The sequence below is a fragment of the Patagioenas fasciata genome, chromosome 1 (genome assembly GCF_037038585.1).
Source record: "Patagioenas fasciata isolate bPatFas1 chromosome 1, bPatFas1.hap1, whole genome shotgun sequence".
NCBI classification, from domain to species: domain Eukaryota; kingdom Metazoa; phylum Chordata; class Aves; order Columbiformes; family Columbidae; genus Patagioenas; species Patagioenas fasciata.
In genome coordinates this window covers 155,231,510-155,247,259 of record NC_092520.1, presented here as the reverse complement: position 1 = coordinate 155,247,259, position 15,750 = coordinate 155,231,510, and the positions used below count along the sequence as shown (strand labels likewise).

General features: G+C 42.6%; 1 protein-coding gene across 7 annotated transcripts in view; it reads left to right on the top strand.

Annotated features, from left to right (window-relative positions):
• Positions 1 to 1,166: 1,166 nt before the first annotated feature.
• The window catches only part of CHRM2 (cholinergic receptor muscarinic 2), a 107,229-nt gene continuing 92,645 nt past the window's right edge, over positions 1,167 to 15,750 (top strand). For 4 of the 7 annotated variants that reach the window (XM_071798521.1, XM_071798548.1, XM_071798544.1 and 1 more), the window contains exon 1: positions 1,167 to 1,960. The gene's annotated coding sequence lies outside the window, so the exon portion shown is untranslated. Of the gene's footprint in view, positions 1,961 to 10,706; positions 10,814 to 15,750 lie in introns of all 7 variants that reach the window. The other 3 variants (XM_071798524.1, XM_071798551.1, XM_071798537.1) reach the window with 2 other exon arrangements.

Sequence of the window (15,750 nt, the reverse complement as noted above, 5' to 3'; positions counted from 1 at the left end):
GGGGTTTCAGGCAGAGAAACACAGACACTGAAGCATGAGTACCTCCACGATTCAGATATCCCCACCCCCAAATTAGCCCTGCCACCCAAGGCAGGGGAAATACACACTCTAGAGCCAAGTAGAGTATTTCCAGAGTCCTACTACCCTGAAAGCACATCACCTTCTTGGAAGTAAATCCACCCTTGAGATCCTTCCAGGAGCAGTAGCCAAATGTGTGCAAGTAGCATAGGTAGATCCACTGCCTGAGGCGAGACCAGGCCAAAAAGTACTTCCTGCAAAGTAAAGGGGTTTCTGAAGTGGAGAGGAGGGGAGTGGTTGGGCTGTGGCTTCTTTGACTGTTCAAGAAGAGAGATAGGGCAGGAGATGCAGGGCAGGCAGCAGCCAAAAGCTGCGGTCACCTCCATAAGGTGCACCTCTCTCTCCTCTTTGCTTATCACTTCCCCCTATTATTCTTCAGACAACAGATGAGATGGGCTCCCCTGGCCTGCTTCCCACCTCAGCAGCCCCGACTCCAAGGGAATAAGCATCACTTCAGACCACAAATCAATTCTGGTACAGGAGAGATGCAAAGACAAAGCAAACTGAAATATGTTTGTATCTAGATTATTTCCATCTAACTGGCAAGTTCCCTTAAGCAAAGTAAATATTTCTCAGCCTAGTGACTATCAATTAAAAGGGAATGCTTGACACCCAAGAAGAATTAACTCTTGTTTGCAAAATGTATCTGTTTCCCCTAATTAATTTGTTATTGTGCTGGGGAAGCAGCTTTCCATGAATATCTCAGTACAATAATCAGTTTAAAAAACTAAACTGGATTTAGTGTAAAAACATTTTTCCACAGTGCACAGGGATTCTGATGACTGCAATAATCTAAAAGCAAGATCTCTTTCTCTCTTTCTCTTCCCTTGTGTCACTTGAGCTAATATGGAACTGCGAAAAAAAGTACCCAGAAATAAAGAGAAGAGCGTTGCGTGGAAAGATGAGGAAGAGGTAATTGGAAAAAAAAAAATCAGTTCTGGTGTGCAGATTGTAGATAAAGACTTCTGATGAGGAAGAGGGGAGTGTCTGATGAGGAAGAGGGGAAAGTATGTTGAGATAACAAGAACCAGTAATTTCTATTCAGCAAAGCCACCAAATCAGAGACCAGTGCTGATCTTATTGGAGGAGAGCCTTCAACAGCAACTAATCCTGTCATATTGAAAGAAAATTGTAAATGTTCTCTGCAGAAATTGCCTGCCCATTGCAGCTAATCGAGCCCACTTCGCGCTCACACACACCCACACACCACACACCCCCCCACCCCCGCAGGCGGGCAGCGAGCGGACCTGCAGCCGCAGCATCCCAGCAAGGACATTCACCCGAGATGCTCCCCTAGGCGCCCCGTTTCCCTCCCTCGCCACCACCCCCACGGAGGTGGCAGAAGTATGAATTATTACCAGCTTACTTAGGAGAACCAGCTGCTGCTATTTTTAATTTTTCCAGTTTTCTAGACCGTTAAGCCAGGTTTGATAGCAGTATTGCTCTACATTACTTTTTTTTCTTCTTCTATTTTTTTTTTTAGCTCAACTTGGCTGAACAGAAGCAGAGGCTCCCAAGGGCCAGACCCACTGAGGGTGTGCGTGTGTATGTGTGAGACTGTGCGTGTGGGAGGGAGAGTGTGAGCGAGGGAGAGACAAAAACTCCGTCAGCCCGGACGATGCCATCTCTTGTTTAAAGCTTCCAAACTGTTATTCTTTCCCCCCATTATCACGGTACCAAGTAATCTGTCTTTCCTCCACACCAACCCCCCTCCCTCCTCTTGGAAGATATGGAAGAGAAAGATAAAGCGGCTGCCTCCGGGCTCTGACTGCGCTCAGCCCGCATGCTGCTGCCGCTAGAGCCGGAGCGACTCCGCAGCTGCCTCTCGCAAACCAGCCGCTTGCAGCGGGATGAGATGCAACTTCTGGTGACTGGATCACAGGTAGGAAAGCCTGCGTTTTTACTGACGTTTCTTCTGTGATTTTTTTTTCCTTTTTTTTTTTCTTTTATTTCTCCATTTTCTTTCTCGTCCTCCACTTACCTCTTCGCAGCACCTAGGATTTCATCCGCTGCTGTCATAGGAAAGCTCCCGCCAAGAAAATAACGTCCAAGAAACGAGCTTACGTTTTACTTCCTGGCAGAAGGAGCAGAACAAAAATAGATAAACTTTTGCTGAAAGGGTTCATAGCAGTGCGGGTCACTGGGGAAAGGTAAAGAGAGGAGAGAGGAGAGAGGAGAGAGGAGAGAGGAGAGAGGAGAGGAGAGGAGGCAAAGCTATTGCCCTCAGCATAGAGCTTTCCTCTGTTTAGTTGCAGTTGTGTTATTAATCCCAGAATCGAGTATAGGATGGTACAGCGGTGAAGGAGAAACGCAGTAGACAGATTTAGAGAAATTATCACATTTTCCAAGCGCTGTCCATGCGTTTTTTATGTAAACGCTGCATTCCGACACAGGGACATTTCCCGGACTACCCTTCCCAAATACCGCTGTGACACGTTTGTTGACAACTCCTGCAAAATGTCACCGGGACCCAGGAGAGGAGCCTGCCCGCGGAGCTCGCTGGCTGGAGTGCGGGAGGGCAGAGACGGTGCGGGGGATATCCCTGCCCTGCCGAGAACCATGCAGAGACGCAGGGTACAAGAGGAGCAGGCTTCCGCTGTGTCAGTGCGGTCCCTTGCCCCTCAGCATCCCTCCTGAGTAGCCCGCGCTTGCCCGGAGCCAGTGCCCGTCTCTGTTGTCTCAGGTCCTGACTCGGGAAGGGGGAGAGAAGGTACGGGGTGCCGCCGGAGGCGGGGAAGGTGTGGGGTTTGCCCGGTTCATTTCCAACCCCACTTCCCTGGCTCCGTGCCTCGGGGTCCCGTCCCCGGTGCGGTCAGGGAGATGGATACGAGGGGGGAGGATGCTCCAGGGCTGTGTCTGGCCGGCTCCGCTCCCCGGCAGGGTTGAGCCCGTCGCGGCCGTTTTAGCAGGTTCCTTTTCTTTCCTCCCGTGCCGCCGCCACGGGGTGCTTGTGGCCAGCAGGAGCCTTGAGAGGCAGTTCCGATCAGGCTGTGGGAGAAAAACTGCCTCCCAGAACAGCTCCGGAGCGCTGAGGTCCAGATGCCCCGCAGACTCCAGCCATTTCGGAGGCCGTGGAGGGTTATAGTGCTTATCCTCAGGCAAAAGCCGAGACCCCCATCTCTCCTACAAGGGCCACTGTTCACTTCGCTCATTCCTACTGCTCTGCTCCCCTTCCGTGCTTGCGGCTTCCCTGCAGCTGCCCAAGTGCCCGGGTGATGCCCCGCTGGGGCTGGAACCGGCAAGACCGGCCTCTCGACTGTACTCGTCTCCTCACAAGGCAGCCAGGCCGGAGGGCCTTGCCCTAGCCGAGGAAGAGCTCCCGGAGGGCGGCTTTGCCTGTCACAGCACGGCCCGTTTCGAGCTCCAAGGGGAGGCTGCCAGGTCTTCTAACTCATTCTCACGGGCCTAGGGTTGAGTCCTTACCCCTTCACTGAGGAAGGGACAAAGAACTCCTCCTCCCTCACCTGTAAGATTGTTTTTTCCTACTATTTTCACACACTGAAGTTTCTTTAGAGAAAGGAGAGGTAGGGTTTTTTTTCAGCTGGAAGAGGACACTGAGAAGGGGGCTAATTCTTGTTGCAAATCTAGCCAGAATAACACCTCTCCCCATTTTTATGTTTTGATCAGAATGTTTGCATATATTGGCTTGTCTTTGTCCCTTAAGGAAAATCTTCCCTTTGTAGAAGGGAAAAAGGCAAGGGGAAAACAGAACAAAAAAAAAAAAAAAAAAGACCAACCTCTGCTTCTCAGTCTGCTCTTGAAGTTTTTTGGGGAAAAAAACAAACCAAACCAAAACGACTGACAATGAACAAGGTTAATATGGGAGATCAGAAGTATGCGCACTGTCTGCTTTTATGGTATGGCATTGCCTGCAATTGCAGCCCCTGTCTAAATACACACCAACCTTGATCGTGTGGTTTATGACACCAGCTGCTCTTGGTGACTTGCCTATAAACTGCATAAAGCAACACAAAATACGTTTCCTCTCTCCTTTAGGCTATTTTCAATTATAACTTGGGTCTAACTTCCCCTTTGCAGGACCCCTGGACTGCAAAAGCAGCTGTTCTGCTTTTGCTTCAGGAGAGCAAGAAGTGCAGTGGACTTGCTGAGCTGGCAAGCATGTGCCCCACTGAATTGTCCTCTCTGCTCCTACCCACAGCCCCCAGTGATTTTTACACTGCAGTTTGATCAGGAAAAGGACTTGGTTTATGGGGAGGGGACTCTAGGATGCCTCCCAGTTGCTTTGGAGGGAGACCAAATAGTAAAATGAGAGGTCATGTTCTTCTCCTATCTAAAACCAACATTTTAAGTAATATTCTGTATCCAAAAGGTCGCAACTCTACATCTGTGCAGACACCTACATCACATATGGTCAGAAGTGTCCTCAGGAAGTGGAAGGGGCAGTAATGTGCTGTGCCATTGCCTGGGAGGGAGACCAAAACACAGAAAGGGGGAAACCAAGGCCACCAGTGAAAAACAGCATCTGTCAATAAAAGTATATCTTTTTACCTGCATGTTGAGGCCAGTGCTCCACTGTCATTTTGTTATTCACCTCTGGGATGACTCCCTGTGCGTGTTCTGGGGCTCTCAGTTTCTCTAAGTTCTAGTATCTTTCAACCCATTGCATGTCTAACTTGATAGTCTTTTGAGGACATCTGCTATGAAATCCCACATTGTTGTTGATATAGTCACAGGCTGTTACTCTGCCCCATTCCTATAACCCAGTCACCCGCTCACCCAGACTTTATCTTCTCCACTACTATCATGACCTACATGCAAAAGACTTATTTTCTGGTCCCGTTTCCATAGCAATGCAGCCTGGGGAACTCAGACAAACCGGTAATAATGAGGTAGATTCCCTTTCTGTGAAATCAAGACCTCTTTGAAAGTTGAGTTCAATTCGAGGGAAAGTGGGGATCCGCGGAGAGTTTATCTCCAGCCCGAAGTCCAGATCCCCACGCCCTCTAGTGCCAGAGGCAGGTAAGGGAGAGCGTCCCCGGTCACAAGGGATGCGAGGCTTGATGTCAAATTACAGGAGAGAGAGAGAAACAAACGATATGAGATAAGGACATTTCTCCCAGTATCTGTTTGCAACCAGGTCTTACCTCTTCTGAATCCCAAGGTTCAAAAAACCCCAAGGCAACTGAGGTTCAGCTGATCCTGGTTCAATCACCCAGATGCTAAATCTGCAGGTCCTATGGGGTGGGTTTAACTACTAAGAAATAGGTAGGAAGAAATTGAAGCTGGCAAGCCCAGTCTGTATCTAGACATCTATTCACAGTTTTTGGATCCCTATGGCTTTGAGCTTCCCAGCTTGCAGCAACTTACAGAGATATGAAGCAACTTCTCAGAGATATGAAGGCATGGAAGAGGATTACTCACTTGTGAAAATGCTGCCTTGACCTTCTATGGGCTCTTTGGGTGGGTGGATGGGTGGACAACAGTAATCAGGCTAAGAAAAGCTGAAGGGGCTTAGATCCAGCTCATATGAATGACAGGGATAACTTTTTCACAAATGCTTGTAGCCTTAGATCTTCAAACACTTAAATTGCATGGTAGCATTTCAAGCCTTGTTAAATCTGAGCCTGGATTCCCATCTCTAAGAACTGGGCTGCACAAAGGATTGAGCACTGAGAACTGCTGTAACTAAATGAGACAATTATCACACTCCTCACACACTACCCTACCCATATTTTCCAGTTCTGATATTTTGGCAAAGACAGGTCTCCATTTTGCCAGGATCTCCATGGTATGCCCTGGGTTGGAACTGCCCAAAAGATGCAGAGTTATCTACTTGCTTATCCTCGTCCCACCAGCTGAACGCCAGCTGTCCCTGTGCCTGGCAGATTGCATTCCCTAGACCTCCGTACCAAGCTGAGTGGGGATTACTTAGTCACTTATCCCACTGCTTTACTACATCTCCCTGATACAAGTGGTCAGAATTAAAATATGAGACCACCCCTGAAGTTGTATTAAGAGGCTGCATCCCTTTTCTAGGGGCCCCAAACTTGTTTCTATGTAAAAATGCTTTAGGTTGTGGAGCTGACTGTCATTTTGGACCATCTGTCCTGCTTTTAAAGCTGTGTCATTACCTACATCTATCACTGTCTTTTCCCTGTAGAGAGAGATACTTATCAGCAGGTATTCCAAAGAGACACCTCTCATATAACATGATTTTAAGTCCCAAGAGGATGGGACAGCGTGAAGTGAGTTTCATCTCATTTCCATCAAGCATTTCCTAAAGAATGCTTACCAATGAGACTAAGATATGCAATCAGATTTGAGCAGTCCACATGCTTCATGTGTTCATTTTTAAGAATATGGTAAGGACAAAATGAAACAGACCATCATTTTAGGGCCAGCTGTTTTGCTGAGAGCCTTCTGCATGTTTATTTTTTTTGACAAGATGATCCTCTGATCCCCGTCTTTCCAGTATCTCTTTTGACTCCGTAGGCTAGATTCTGATCTTAATTACATTCTTTCAAATCAAGGGTTGACTCCACCAACCTTAATTACTTCTGGTTTATTCTAGTGCAATTGAGCTCAGAATTTGACTTTCACAGAAACAGTAAGTGTTGTAATTAGAATATGCCAGTGTTTTGACAACTGTTCATGAAACAGCTCTGTTTCATCAGTCTCTGCTGAAAGGGATATACAATGTGATAATGGGCATTGGGAATAGCATGGGGCACCTCTGGCTGTGATGACAATAAAGATCTCTATGAGACACCACAACACAAATAGGTGAGAAATTCTGTAAACCAGCATTTCCCAGGGTTTTCCTCAAGCACTTAGAAAAGCTCTGAGTAAACTGTAGGCAGGTGTGGGGTTTTTTTGGCTTTTTTTTTTTTTTTCCCCTTGAGAAAGAAGTAGAACGAAACAACAAATATCTTCATAGATCCTTCTTCTGAATCATTGTGAAAATTAGCATTGGAAATCAAGGAGACAAAATAAACCTCATCATTTAAAATAATTCTCTTCTTAGTAATTTGTCTGGATCAGGATTTTCAGGTAGTCTGTATATGTAAAGCTGTCTTGATTTTGGTGGAGATAGGGTGACCTGCAGGTTCTGGGTATCAGACCTTTCATTTTTATAATCCATTCCGGCATGTGAGAAATAAAAATTAGCAAAATCTGTCCACGGGAAACAATAAATTTCTGGTACAACCTGTAACATTTTCATAGATTTGTGTGAAATATTCTCTTGGCTTTGCAATGAATTACTGATGTCTATTTTATAGTAATTTAGCTCATATTTAGTCAATTGGAAAGCAGAATGGTCATATATTGAAAATGATTCACAAATTTGTTCATGAGTAATGGCAACAAGCTCGTTCCACTATGATTTCCGAGGTTGTTTAGTGCAAGCTGGTGACCGATGATTTATTCATGAAAATATTCATACATCTCAAAAGTTTCATGGACGTTAGCATGAATAATTAACGGAAATTGTGTTATTTGTTATCATTACTCATTATTTTCCTATTCAAAAAGTCATCAGTCATCCAGTTAAAGAACATTAGAACATAATGTTTGCAACATTGGATCAGGCAGGTCTTTTATCTTGTCCAGTATTGTGTCTCTATCACTGTCCCTTGCCACAGGCTTCAGAGGCAGGTGCAGGGAATATTTCCCTAGAAAAACATGCTGCCCTCAAGTAAAATGTTTTAATACCCACCAGCTTCTGTTTGCTCACTTCCCAGACACCATTTCCAAATGAAAACACATACCTGCCTTCCTCACCAGATGGAAACCTCTAGCAATTCTAGACAAACTGCAGATATATATACCCACCGGTCAGATAAACAGCTAGTCTGGTTTTGCCTCCCAGTAAGTTCATTACCTTAGCAATAGCATGTAGCAGTGAGTTCAGTAGGTTAATTACATATTTTCTTGGGAAAACCACACTCCAGGCAACCTTTGATCTATTTAAATTAGATGTCTTTTAATGTTATTGCTACCTCTATGTTATATGACGTGAAAAGCCCAACAGGAGCACCCAGTTCATTGTATAGGTCCCATTCGTTTACTCAACCATGAACCCTCTCGTTCTTTTCTTCTCTCAGACAGTGCAAGGGTTCCCAGTCACTTCGCGTGTTTTAAAAACTACTAATTATTTTATCTCCTTTTGTTTTGGTGATGGATTGACCAATGTGGACACTGTTTTCCAGGTGAGGACTATTGGATGATATAATGAAACTGTTTTCATTTTAACACCTTTTACTTCTTCTGCTCACTAATGCAAATTTTGTTTTGTTTGTTGAATTTGAGGTTTTTTCTGACCACTGCTGTAATTGAGCAGAATTTGCAACTGGTTTGTCCACAGTGATGTCAATAACCTTCTTGAGTAGTCACAGCTGGCTTAGCATCCAGGAAGGTTTCTAAATATTTCACTCCACCTGTGATTAGTCTGCACCAGCCAACACTTATTTCTATTTATGATCCAAATTCTGGATTCACCCAACTTAATTAGTATACTCTGAAATACTTCAGTCCTAATTCACTTTTTCCAACAGTAATAATTTTGGTTAAGAAGTTATACATGTTATATGATCTTGGATAACCCAACTGTTAGTCTTTTACAGTGAAAAATGATAATTTACATGTAGTTCTCACTTTCTCTCTCTTAAACAGTTTCCAGCTTGTAATAATAAGCTAGTCATTCTATGATGACTTCAATTCTTTAAAAAAAAAAGTCAAAGAACTTAACAATCTGTACAAATATCCCTATATATACATATGTGTATCATGTTATTTTTCTTGGTCTGTTAGTTTGATGCTTCGAAGAATATATAGAAGAAAAAACATTTCTTTGAAAGAACCTATGATATTTTTTTTTCTACCTGTATGTGATGCTTGTTTTTGTTAGTTTCAATCAATTTACTTGGAAGTGAAATAAAACTTCTCATTACGTAGTACCTAAGATCAATCCAGTGCCTGTCCTATAGACAGGAATGCTAGCTGCTGCCCTCCAGTCCTGTAACATATCTGACATCAGTGATGACATACATATTTTTTCTATTAGCACAGTCGCTTCATTTTCAAATGCTTTCCAAACCCTTGCATGTATAACGAGAAGATTCTTCTGACATGCTGCTGTTTAGTTTATCACTTTGTTCCAGTGTTTCCCTTTTCAACATTTCACATTCTGACAGCTCATGTCCTTTGTTATCTTGAAAAAAAAAAATAGGTCTAATGTAGACATTGGCACAGCATCATTTGTGGGCAAGATTTACCCAAATGACTCATTCAGAAACCAAATTAATCATTCAAAACCTTTGCAAAGACCTTGAGCTCATTAACTATTCCCATTCTCCCCTGGATGTGCAGCAGATTCCACTGGTTGCCTCCTAAACTGGGTGAATTTAAGACCTCTCAGAAATGTCTCCCCTCTGCCCTCCCCACCAAGCTCTTGTAATTTAATGCATCCTTGGCCCTCTTCATTTATGGCTGACATTTTGTTTGTGTTTTATTATAATTTCCCTCCCTCAGCCATGGACTTCACCAGAACTAGAGTGTCATTTCCTAAAAGCTGGTTGCTTGGCTCAAACAACCTCTTGGACCTTAACATTTCACGATACCTTCCCCCCCACCCCCATATCTTGCCTTTCATTTTGCTTTCTGCATGACTTCACTGGATCAGAAACTGTCTGGTAATCTACCAGTTGTTTTGATTCTATGGATTTTACTCTTTCTTTCAGTCTTTGCTTTTGTTTTTTCCCGTTTTCTTTCTTCCTCCAGTACTTTTTAAGCTGTTCACTTATTATTACCATTTTTAACCTCACTGTCTTAATGTAAGAGTCCATTACTATCCAGTGACCTGACTGTATCCTTTCTCTAGCTACTTAAGGCTAAGTTAAAACCACATACTGTTATGTTCCCGTTATTCTAGAAATCACTTTCATAGTTTAACCCTAGATGGCAACAAGGACCACACAGCTGCTCAATCCGTCCCCTGAAGTGGGATGGAGGAGAGACTTGTAAACGGTGAAAAACCTCATGGGTTGAGATAAGAACAGCAAAGGAAGATTAAACAACAACAACAACAATTATAGTAAGAATAGACTATACAAAACAAGTGGTACACAATCTAATTGCTCACCACCTGCAACACCAAGAGCCCACATGTTCCTGAGCAGTGGTATTTGAACCCCCATCAGTTTATATACTGAGCATGTTGTCATATGGTAAGGAATACCTATTTGGCCACCTTGGATCAGCTGTCCTGGCTTTGCTCCCTCCCAGCTTCTTGTGCACCTGGCAGAGCATGGGAAGCTGAGAAGTCCTTGACTACTCTGCAACAACCACAACATTGATGTATTATCAACATTCTTCTAATACTAAATCTAAAACACAACATCATTTAAGCTCTTAGAAAATGAACTTTACCCCAGACAAAACCAGGATAATCACCTAGAAATTGGGACTTTTTGTCCATTTGTACCAGCTGACCTACCAATTTGCAGGTGGGTGAAGTCACCCATGATTACCATTTTATTAGATTTAGATACCTCTTTGATCTCTCTCCATATAATCCATTGACTATCCCAGACATTTCCTGGACTAAGTGAGCTAATGCTTTGTGCAAGTATCAGGATTTAATTAAAGAAGGATATTTTTATGCTTAGCACACTGGACTGAGACCAAGGAGATCATGGATAAGCTCCTGACCATGCCACCAAACTCCTGCTTGATCTTTGACTCATGCCTATGGCCTGACACAAAACCTCCTGAGGTCAGTGACAAACTTGTTACCTTTGGGTAGGCTTTGGCTCAGCATCCTGAGGTGGGGAGGGTAAGTCTTTGTTTTATGACAGTGTTGTGAGGATTCACTTGCTGCATTTGTCAGGTCTTGAGGTTCAGTTGTGGTGCTGTTACATTGAAATGGGAGCCGACAGACTTCATTCACAGTGGTTTTCTTTGCACTGGGGTGTTGAAAATTGAACGTTTAGGAGCTGACTATAAGGAAGAACAGATGATAAGAGAAAATGTTCAGCATCCCTCCAAAAAAAGATACTGAAGCTCCTAACTGCTCCAGATCTTGATGACCAGTAACAGAAAAAAATAGCTAACAAAGCCAGTTTTATATAGAAGAGAATATATCTCATAATCTGGTTTTATTTGAAAAAATGAAAAAAGAGAGAAAGAAACTGAAGGTAATGTTTAATGACTGGATTTAGGTCTGGGGCTTTATGCAGTTCTGTATGTTTTCAGCTTAGCCAATGTTAAGTAGGGGTAAAATTGCCAAAGTAAGATTTACAATACTGTGACCTTGCTCAGATCATGCGCTGTATCGGAATTGTTCGCAAAAAATGATAAGGATGTACTGATCCTCCTGCTGCCCTGTGCCCCAACACAGATTTCTCATGTATAGCAGAATTAGTGAACTTAAAGAGCAGGGTGCATGGGTGGAGCAATGTCCGTATGTGGACAGAGAAGGTCCTCCATCATCATCTAGGGTCCTCATGTTATAGTTACTGTGGTAGATTAAGTGTATTGCTTCACATTTCAATTGATATCAAGGCCCTATAATATATTAAAAATGTTTGCTTCTGAGACCCACTTTCCTATGTGCCAGCAGGATTCTACCATGGTGGGAAATTCAGTTTACTCCACTTTAAACACAACATTGCGTGACGATAAATTAATGTATGTGTGAAAAATGAAGGCAGATGAGGACCGGTGGTGGAAACCTTGAAGAGGGTCCTGGTATGGACCAAACATACAGACAGTTTGCTCCTTACTGGACTTTAGAACTGTTGCTCAATATGTATGTTGAGAGAAGACTGGCTTTTAGGGGAAGGGGACTAGCTAGGGAGATGTCCTCTCTGCTGTTGCTTTCTGTCCTTACTCTAAGCTGCAAACTTATCCCCTGATCTGTTACTGGCATCTTTCACCCACACTAATTTAACATTTCTAGCAGTGTATTCTCTGCTGATGAAAGCTGTCAGAACATGAGTGACAAGTAAGGAGAGGCCATCACCAAAGTGCTATATTTAACCTGGCAATGTCATGGCTTCTCTGGTTTGACCTTGAGCCCTAGCAGCGAGGATATAAATGGGGCATCTTAGTTGTGAAGTTTTTTCCTTTAACCAAACACAGAAGGATCTTAAATATAAGGAAAAGCAGGAAATAATAAAAGTAATACCAGTTACTCTTCTGCTTTCGACGTGTGTGATAGCCAGCACACTCATCTGTCACTAGAAAGAAAGAATACATGAAGGGCTCACTGTTAAATGCTCATTAAAAATGTCCGTTTGATTTCTGCAAGTCATTTTCACAATCTCATCCACTGGGAATAAATGCAGGGATCTTTACTGAGAGGTTTTGACATCAGAAGTAGTTCCCTACGAGAAATATCCTACTGTTATTAATCATTTTGCAATGTAATTCAGTAAAGGAAAAATACCCCAAAGTGTACAATTGGAAAGGAGCAAGGAAGGAAAAGGAAAGATGAAGAAAACATTTGATCTATTTCATCTGAAGAAAGCTTGTGACTATCTCTCTTCATTTCTTCAGCAAAGACTGAGACTGTATATCTCCTCAAAGCAAAGGGGAATGCAAAATATCTGGTTTAAAAAAACCCAGATAACTCAAGTATTGTCATTCTTTCAAATGACAAATTTGACAATTAATATTCCACATTATTGCCTTTAATGCCTCTTAAAAATCAAAGTGGGGTGTGGAAGTGACACATAACTGAAAAGATAAGGAGCAATTTTCTTGTGACTTCTTTCAGAATATAGTGACCAGGGCTGAATTCCTAGTTTCACCACAGATTGTTGACATGGTCTTGGACAAACTCAGCAACCTTCTGTACCTCAGTTTCTAACATGGAAATTGTGTAAAACAGTATTTGCATTGTCACATGCTTTGTCTGCCATTCTGCTTTGGACTTCCAAATGTTTGGCAGCACTCCTGTAACAGCTACACAGAAGAAACTTACCTAAATTTGGGCATCCATAGAAAGAAATGGATGATACAGTATCTTTCAAATATTCTCGTTTTTTATTCCATCTGAAAATTAGCTTATAGCATGGACCTGGCATTTCTTGTCTTTAGAGAGTAATAGCCTTTTCTTTCACCCCTGGATGTTGCTGGTACAGACAGCTATACATGGGATTACTCTCAGCAGTGTCTATTTGGAGCAGGTCTGATGATAGATCTCCCTAAGCCCTGAGAGTGGTTCTCCCCATGCTAGTGCTGCAAGGGTACAGAGGAACTGGTAAATGTACACAGGAAGGTGACAAAGGTGGTGAGAATTACCTGCCTTCCAGAAAGGAGATGTTCAATAGATTAGGGCTTATCATCCTAGAAGTGATATGATTTATGAGGAATACAGGTAGGCAACCTTGAAGAGAAGGAAAAGGTGACAGGGGGCTATTACATCTTTTTCACAACATCTGACTCAGACGTCTCGGGTGGATATTAACAAGCATAAATTTAAAAAGTCACTGAGTGGTTGAGGTGTGACACTTAGTACCCTACAATGTTTTGCTGATTCCAAAGATATAAATGATTAAAACAATGACCAAACTAGACAGGCTGTTGCAAAAATAACGCTACCAAAAGCTTTGTGGTGCAAATAAAGTCACAGGGAAATCCCCACATCATCAATTGCTTTAACCTAAGAAATGTATGCTGGTATGGTATCACCATGTACCCATTACCTTTGCTGCTCTTTGAGGGATGTCAATGGGCAAACTGGCTTCAGGGAGAGTTGTGCTTGCACTCAGAACCTCATTTGGAGTCACCAGGGTAGCTGTCATCTTTCAAGAATGCTCAAGCTGTTTTACTTTTGCTGCTCACCAGAAATTTGTCATCCTTCATGGCTAGGTGCTTATCAAAGCACAAGACACCTTGGAAAGCTATCTAATTAACTCCTGACTCTCCAGAAAGACTTCCTATAAATAAATTCAAAGATTCTTATTTGTTCAGTGTAACAATCAGAGAATTTTAATGCACAGGTGATTTCCAGGCAGATCTCCATGCCAGCCACAGAATGTGCTTTCCTGCCCCATTGCCTGTAACTCTCATGTAACAGCCTGAGATAAGCTCCCTGCAGACACACTTCTTTTTCAGCCTAATGCTTTTGTGTTCCCTTTATAGGTGTTCCCTTTATAAGGGAACAGTGAGTTGAAAAAAGGAAAATGTGGTCACAGTTCTGCCATTAGTATCTCATTCTGTCTTCTGCTTTCAACAAGTAAACTGGAACAAGCAGCCTATACATGCGAAAAATGAGGAAGGATGTGACAGACATTGAGAGACCTTTACATCCCTGTAAACCTGACAGGAGAAAGTCTCCCTTGGCACTTACATGTATACAATTCTTAGCTCATTAGGGCAGACCTACCCCTCTTAAATGACGAAAGACAGATGATTCCATCTTCTTGTTTTTCACTTGAAAGCTTCAAAATCACAACCTTCTCAAAGCTCTGTATCATTTCATGTGCTGGGTCAGGATTTGGACAATAGTGTTTTAACTAGTGAGTCCTAGAAAAAAAGAAATGAACTTTTACAGAATAGAAAACTAAAGCTGAACTTGTGATGAAGGAGATACTTCTTGAAGATGATCTGTGCTTTTCTGATGTCTTTTATGTCTGTAAATGGTGGTACATGTGTTGTTGGAAAGCTCTCTAGGTCAGATTTTTCCTGTTATGACCATGGTCTCATGAGAATCACAACATCATTCTTTCATCTATACAAGGTTGCTCTATTCTGCAACTACATACCATTTTAAAGGCAAGAACTTAGAGCTGACTTGAAAAGCTTTGAAATGAGCAGAAGTCAAGCTTTCTGTTTATTAAGAAACCCACACAAAAGCAGTGTTAAAATTACATTTCCAAGCTCATAATAGCCGAGGCCCCCACATTTTCTACTGAGTAACTGTGAAAATGATTTCTGGGTGCTTTGCTTGCTTAAAAATCGAGATGTTAGTGTGTGTTCTTAACAATGGCTCTGGAAAACCAAGTAGGTACAATATTTTTACCTCTAAGCCAAAATCTTTAATAAGCAAAGCCAAATAAATCTTGAGGAAAACGTGGGCTTAGTTCAATTCAATCTGGAACCTAATTTCCCCGCTACCCACAAGGCTCTAAAGATCTGCAGCTCTGCTTGCACTACAATTCAAAGGTATTTTATATACATACAGATGACTGCAAAATACTGAAGGAGAGCCAAGGCCACAGCAGACAAATTAGCAATGCATTTTTTTTTCTGGAAACAGAGTTTGTGGGTTTCAGAAATCAGTGGTCACCTTTGCAGGTAGGTGATATAACATTATGGCAGGTCCCAGTGAGTTGGACTTTTTCTCTTGACAAATATTTCAGTGGAATTCTGAAAAGAGGACAACGGAAACAAGCTAAGTCTGGGGACACAGATCCTTGCTTTGCCAGAGCTGACTAGAGAAGGCACTGTTCCCAGCTGTTCAGTAGTTTAGCACTGCCTTTTACCTATAAGTTATCAGTTCCCATTTTCTATCACAAGATCCGATTTTTTGACTTTTTCCAACCCACTCCAGTCATTTGGTGATTTTCTCAACATATTTGGTGATGCGAATGTAAGCTGAAGAATGTAAACCATTACATGTTACTGTAATAGAAATTCCCTGCCACTATGGCTGCTTTGCACAAGTAAGAGAGTTTCACTTGTGTGAAGATTTATCAGTGGACT